The 7,491-nt window shown below is 38.4% G+C and overlaps 1 pseudogene; it reads left to right on the top strand.

The window, feature by feature from the left end:
* The first annotated feature begins 1,111 nt into the window (after positions 1-1,111).
* LOC118852191 lies at positions 1,112-2,006 on the top strand (annotated as a pseudogene).
* The last annotated feature ends 5,485 nt before the right edge of the window (positions 2,007-7,491 follow it).

Raw genomic sequence — 7,491 nt, 5'->3', positions numbered from 1 at the left:
GGAGAGAAGCAGAGCCAAGATGGTGGAGTAAAGGCAGGGTCTTGCCTGAGCTCTCCCCCAAGCCCTTCCAAATACCTGTGGAAAATGACTCTAAACAAATTCTAGAGTAGCAGAACCCTCAAAAGGACAGATTAAAACAAATTTCCAGCCCAAGACAACCTGGAAGGTCAACAGGAAAGTCTGTTGCACTAAGCAGAGAGAGGAACACCATCCAGCACAGGCCATGCCTGCATAGACTTGGCCCCAGCAAACCTGGAGCAGGCTTCAGGGGACTGGATCGCTGGCAGCTGTGATGGTTTCTAGACTTCTCAGCCAACGAACACCAAAGACAACTTAAAAGGTCAGTAGGAAAGGTCTGTTGGACCTGGGTGAGAGAGGAAGGCAGGCAAGCCCTGGACCCAGCACAGTCCCGGCCCCAGTAAACGAGGAGCAGGCCTGGGGAGTGACTGAATCAGCAGTAGTGGTGGCAGTGGCTGCTTCTGGAGTTCTCAGCCCACAGATGGTAAGGGGATCAAACAAATGGTCAGAAGAAGATTACAGGGGTCTCTTTGCTGACACTGAGGCAGGACTCTCTGTTGCTTTGCCCATACTTGGATCTGGGTGGCAGTCCTGGGGCAAGGAGGAGCACAAGCATAGCAGAGTTTGTGGCAGCAGTGGAGAGGGTACCCTCCTCAGAGTTCTAGGGCAGAAAAGAGTGCTTGTGGTCACTCACAGACCAAAGCACAGGCCAAGAGAGGAGTAAACACCTTTCCTTAGATCATATCACCTTAGAAGAACTGAAAACTTACAGGTCCCTAGAAGTACCTCTGAAATCAGCTGCTCAAAATCCCTGAAGCTTGGGACAGTTCACCTTCCTTACTGGGAGCAGAGCCCTGCATTAACAAAAAGTTAAGCTCAGTGCTCCACCCCCTGGGACTGATATCATTCTCAGCTCACTGGAGCTGCTGCCCCATAAACCCCTTCCATTATCTCCCTCCCCCCCAGGCCCTTCTGCTCTCTCTTATAGTTCCTGCATCATCTGGGACATTTGGACTATTTTTTCAGGGTGAAGAGAGGACAGGCACTGGGGGGAGGCTTGCTACTGAAGAAGAGCCACCGGGAGGAGCTCAAGATGATAGAGGCACTGTTAACAACTGAAGCTCAGAAGCTGCTGCACCAGCTGAATGTTCTATTGGAACAGGAATCCAGATATCAGCCAAAGGTCTGTGGCTTGAGACTAATTTGAATTGAATCTTCTCATGATAATGGCCTTTGGATGATGGCAAGACTGAGGGACTTCGAAAAGAAAGACATTCTTAGCCTAACTCAGTTCTTTGATTTTGACACAGAAAATTTTTCTCTAGCTGTGAATTTACTGGACAGATTTCTATCCAAAATGAAGGTACAGCCCAAACATCTTGGATGTGTGGGATTAAGTTCCTTCAATCTGGCTGTGAAATCCACAGAGGAAGAAAGAAATGTCCCATTAGCTGCTGATTTGATACTAATAAGCCAATACAAATTCACAGTTTCTAAACTGATGAGAATGGAAAAGATTGTGTCACAGAAGGTGTGTTGGAAAGTCAAAGCTACTACTGCCTTTCGGTTTCTACAGCTCTATTATTCACTCATCGATGAAAACTTACCCTTTGAAAGGAGAAAGAACCTGAGTTTTGAAAGACTGGAAGCTCAGCTCAAGGCATGCCACTGTAGGATTATGTTTTCTAAAGCAAAGGCTTTTGTACTGGCATTGTCTATAAATTGCATTGGAGATTCAAGCACAGAAATTTATAGAATTGAGAGAAGGAATAGAATGTCTTTGGAAACATTCCAAGATAAATTGTAGAGATCTGACCTTCTGGCAGGAACTTGTAGCAAAGTGCCTAACTGAATACTCATCAAACAAGTGTTCTAAACTAAATGTTCAGAAGTTGAAGTGGATTGTGTCTGGGCATACTGCACGTCAATTGAAGCATAGTTATTACAAAATCACTCATCTTCTAACACTCCCTGAAACTGGGTCTTAATAGGATTCTTATGGTGAAGAAATTCAACTGTTTTGAAGGCTTATTTCACATCATAACTTTGGACTCCAATTTTAGAATGGATTTAAGCTGTGAAGCCTGAAACATAGCAACTAGGTTGGCATTGATGTTTTCAGACTTGAGGGGAAAACAGGCTACAGTTAGAAATTGATTATGTGTGCTGCAGCTGGAAATGTGTTAAAGACTAAATTATCATCTTCTTTGAAGCATATTTATGAAAACTAAAACTCAAATGTGAAACCCTAATGTAGAATAAGGATGGGAGACTGTACTGTGAATTGACAATAAATATTGATCCAATCTAGTAGTGTCTGGATCAGTATATCGATTGTAGGTAATACTGATGGCAAGGTGTAATTGACTTTAATTGATGTTATTTGAAGTATGATGCATATTCATATCAAAACAGATCAACTCAGAAAATTGGCGTGATGCACTTTAGTATAGTCAGGGTTACTAGTCTTTGAGGCAGTATAAACAACCTTGTTAGAGCCTTATACAACTAGATAATCCCATAATTCTAAAGATTTATTTTTGTTTGTTGTATTTTTCATTTAAATTTGGTTATAAGATCTATTAAAGTTGTAGACAGACATGTTAAATTTAAGTGATGCTCAACATTATCCTAGGGAATAAGTGATATGGTATACAAAATTTTATACAGAATGGTTTTTGTCTTAATATCTAGCCCCTTAGATAAAAATTAATTTCTCTTATATAAGCAACTCTTATAGTCTTTTTTTTTTGGTTTGGTTTTTTGGCAGGGCAATTAGGGTTGAGTGACTTGCCCAAGGTCACACAGCTATTACATGTGTCAAGTATCTGAGGCCAGATTTGAACTCAGGTCCTCCTGATTCCAGGGCCAGTGCTCTACTCCCTGTACCACCTAGCTGCCCCAACTCTTATAGTCTTGCCAACCTGAAACCTCAGCTGTGCCTTTCTAAAGCAATGTATGCTAATGCTAACACTCTAGAGCTTTTAAATAAGGATTATGGTTGGTATGAAACTGGACCATTAGTATAACTTTGTATTTAAAAGTAGTACATATGGGGTATGCTATGGTCAGTGCTCCTGTAACAATTCAACTTAGAGAGACTAAAGTGAGTTGTCTATTCAGATTCAAATAAGCAGCAATTTAATTAACTAATTATGTGGCAGGTGGAGCACTTAAGACTAATTGTACGTTAATGAATCTAAATTGACATATAGGGTTGGGAAAGCATATAGTTAATCTTTGCAATATATAGCTTAATTTCCACAATAGCTACAACTAGTTCAAATTTTCCTTTGATATCATGTTGTGGGAAAACAACAACAACAACTTCCCTTTAAAGATAAACCAAAGAACCACAGTAGGTCTCATATGTCTTACACTTCATTTTGTAAAGCCTTTTGCAGATGCACTCTTCAGTTACTCCTGAACACTGATTCATTGAAAAATTTCCTTTCTAATTCATCAATGCAAACTTAAGTTGGCTGAAGTAACCCAACAAAGTACCATTATGTTCTGGTACTAAGAAAGTGACCTTTCAATAAAACTATTGAAATGCAAAAAACCCCCAAAAAACAAAAACCAAAGAGTTAAAAAGCTAAGTAATAGGCTAGGAAAATAAGCAAACAATGGGAAAAAAACTCAGACTATAGAAACTTACTTTAGTGACAAGGAACATCAAAACACACACTCAGAAGAAGACAATAACATCAAAGCTCCTACATCCAAAGCCTCCAAGAAAAAATGTGAATTGGTCTCAGGCCATGGAAGAGGTCAAAAATGATTTTGAATATCAAGTAAGAGAAGTAAAGGAAAAATTCAGAAGAGAAATGAGAGTGATACAAGAAAATCATGAAAAGAAGTCAACAGCTTGGTAAAGGAGAACCAAAAAAATACTGAAGAAAATAACACCTTAAAAAATAGACTAACCCAAAAGGCAAAAGAGCTCCAAAAAGCCAATGAGGAGAAGAATGCCTTAATGAGCAGACTTGGCCAAGTGGAAAAGGAGGTCCAAAAGCTCAGTGAAGAAAATAATCCCTTAAAAATTAGAATGGAGCAAATGGAAGCTAATGACTCTATGAGAAATCAAGAAATAATAAAACAAAACAAAAAGAATGATAAAATAGAAGACAATGTGAAATATCTCATTGGAAAAACAGCTAACCTAGAAAATAGATTTAGGAGAGATAATTTAAGAACTATTGGACTACCTGAAAGCCATGATCAAAAAAAAAAGAACCTAGACATCATCTTTCAAGAAATTATCAAGGAAAACTGCCCTGGTATTCTAGAACCAGAAGGTAAAATAGAAATTAAAAGAATCCACCAATCACCTTCTGAAAGAGATCCCCAAAAGAAAACTGCCAGGAATATTATAGCCAAATTCCATAGTTCCTCGGTCAAGGACAAAATATTACAAACAGCCAGAAAGAAAAAAATCAAGTATTGTGGAACCACAATCAGGATAACACAAGATTTAGCAGCTTCTACATTAAAAGATTGGAGGGCTTGGAATATGATATTCTAGAGGGCAAAGGAACTGGGATTAAAACCAAGAATACCCTACCCAGTAAAACTGTGTATAATCCATGAGGAGAAACAATGGACATTCAATGAGATAGAGGAATTTCATGCATTCTTAAGAAAAGACCAGAGCTGAATAGAAAATTTGACTTTCAAATACAAGAATCAAGAGAAGCATGAAAAAGGTAAACAGGAAGGAGAAATCATAAGTTGAACTGTTTACATTCCTACATGGAAAGATGATATTTGTAACTCATAAGACCATTCTCATTATTAAGGTAGTTAGAAGGAGTATATATAGAAAGAGGGCACAAGTGTGAATTGAATATGAAGGGATGATATCTAAAAAATCAAGAGATGAGAGAGGAATGTACTGGGAGAAAGAGAAAGGGAGAGATAGAATGGGATAAATTATCTCACACAAAAGAAATAAAGAAAAAGCTTTTATAGTGGAGGAGAAGAGGGGGGAGGGGAGAGGGAGTGAGTGAATTTTACTCTCATCAGAATTGGTTTAAAGAGGTAATAACATACACACTTAATTGGGTATAGAAATCTATCTTACCCTACAGGAAAGTAGCAGGGAAGGGGATAAGAGAAGGGGGGGTGTTAGAAGGGAGGGCCGATTGGGGGGGGGGTAATCAGAATCATATACTTTTGAGGAAAGACAGGGTGAAAGGAGAGAATAGAATAAACAGGTGGCAGGATAGGATGGAGGGAAATATAGTTAGTCTTTCACAACATGACTATTAAGGAAGTGTTTTGCATGACTACACATGTGTATCCTATATTGAATTGCTTGCCTTCTCAATGAGGCGGGGTAGGGAGAGAATTTGGAACTCAAAATTTAACAGCGTATGTTAAAAAATATTTTTACATGTAACTGGCAAAATAAGGCACACAGGCAATGGATTATAGAAATCTCTTACCCTACAGGAAAACAGAGGGGGAAGGGGATAAGGGGGTGTGTGTGTGATAGAAGGGAAGACAGATTGGGGGAAGGGGTAGTCAGAAGCAAAACACTTTTGAGGAGGAACAAGGTGAAAGGAGAGAGAGAATAGAATAAATGGGGATGGGGGAATAGGATGGAGGGAAATACAGTTAACAATTGTTACTATGAAAAAAATTTGAAGCAAGTTTCTCTGATAAAGACCTCATTTCTCTAACATATAGAGAACTGTGTCAAATTTATAAAAATAAGAGCCTTTCCCTAGTTGATGAATGATCAAAAGATATAATCAGTTTTCAGATGAAGTAATTAAAGCTATCTATAATCATATGAAAAAATATTCTAACTCACTACTGATTGGAGAAATGCAAATTAAAACAATTCTGAGGTACTCCTTCATTCCTATTAGATTGGCTAATAGGACAGAAAAAGGTAAATGACAAATGTTGGAGGGGATGTGGGAAAAAAAAAAACCAGTACATTAATGTATTGTTGTTGGAGTTGTGAACTGACTAAACCATTCTATAGAATAATTTGGAACTATGCCCAAAAGGCTATAAAACCATTCATATCCTTTGACCTAGCAACCCCACTACTAGGTCTATATCCCCAAAGAGATTAAAAAAAAGAGGAAAAGGACCTCTATGTACAAAAATATTCATAGCAGCTCTTTTCTGGGGGGTAAAGAATTAGAAATTGAGGAGATGCCCATCAGTTGGGAAATGGCTGAATAAGTTGAGGCATGGAATACTATTGTACTATAAGAAATAATGAGCAGAATGCTCTCAGAAAAACCTGGAAAGACTTGCATTGGTTGATGCAAAGTGAAATATACTGGGTACAAAGTAACAGCAATACTGTAAAATGATTAACTGTGAATGACTTAGCTATTCTCAGTAATACAGTGATCCATGACAACTCTGAAGGACTTAGGGTGAAAAATGCTATCCATCCTCAAAGAAAGAACCGATGGTGTCTGAATACAGATTGAAACATACTTTTTTTAACTTTATTTTTCTTGAGGTTTTTTTTGTCTATATTTTCTTTCACAACATGACTATTATGAATAGGTTTTGCATGACTACATATATAAGCTATATGGACTTGCTTGCCTTCTCAATGAGGAGGAGTGAGGAGGGAGGAAGGGAGGAAGAGAGAGAAGTTTTAAACACAAATGTAAAAATATGTTTTTACATGTAACTGGGAAAAATTAAATACTAAAAAATTTTTTTAAAAGCATCATGGAAACAACAAGCATGAACTTGGATAGACTTTGAGAAATAGTGGAGGATAGAAGGGCTTAGTGCTCTATGGTCCATGGGGTCACAAAGAGTTGGACATGACTGAACAACACCAAAAAGAGGCCACTAATCTTTATTGTGTGAATATTACTTGCAGGGAGAGTGGTTTGAAAATGTTTTGGCATAAGTAAAAAGCAGTGGACAGAGACACATCCTACTGTCGTGTGAGTTGAAGAGAGGTGGTAGAGGTATGGATCTCTACTTCTTTGCAGGCATTTTGCAAAAGAATTAGTAAGCTAGCTCAAGATGATTTTAAGGGTGATTTTAAGCATGGAGAGATGAGTAATCTAAAGATCCTAGACTTAGTAGCAGAGATAAACTTATAAGTCAGAGAAAGGGAGCTCATTACTGTGAGTTCCTTGTGGGTCCCCTTCTGAATTCTTTGTTGTCTATGCTTAAACCTGCTTTGGTTATGGTTTTCTGTCCCTTATCATTGTTATAGGGATTATACCATCATTTATACCAACTTTCACATGAGTATACATGGATATACATGAGAGAGACTCCCTTCATCCAGGGACATCACTTTAGTTTACTTACATGGAGGTGAGAATTTACATGGAGACATTCCTCACTCGCTCAAGCATATATACTGAGCAAGTAGGGAAGTGGGATCTCATCATGGCCCAGATTAAAATTTAAGAGGAGTGTAGGTCACTTGACCAAGAAGCTCCTGTTTCAACTTCTGTTACATTCCTGGGAGGG

The sequence above is a fragment of the Trichosurus vulpecula genome, chromosome 5, assembly GCF_011100635.1.
Source record: "Trichosurus vulpecula isolate mTriVul1 chromosome 5, mTriVul1.pri, whole genome shotgun sequence".
Classification (NCBI taxonomy): Eukaryota; Metazoa; Chordata; class Mammalia; order Diprotodontia; family Phalangeridae; genus Trichosurus; species Trichosurus vulpecula.
This window is presented reverse-complemented; position numbering and strand designations above follow the sequence as displayed.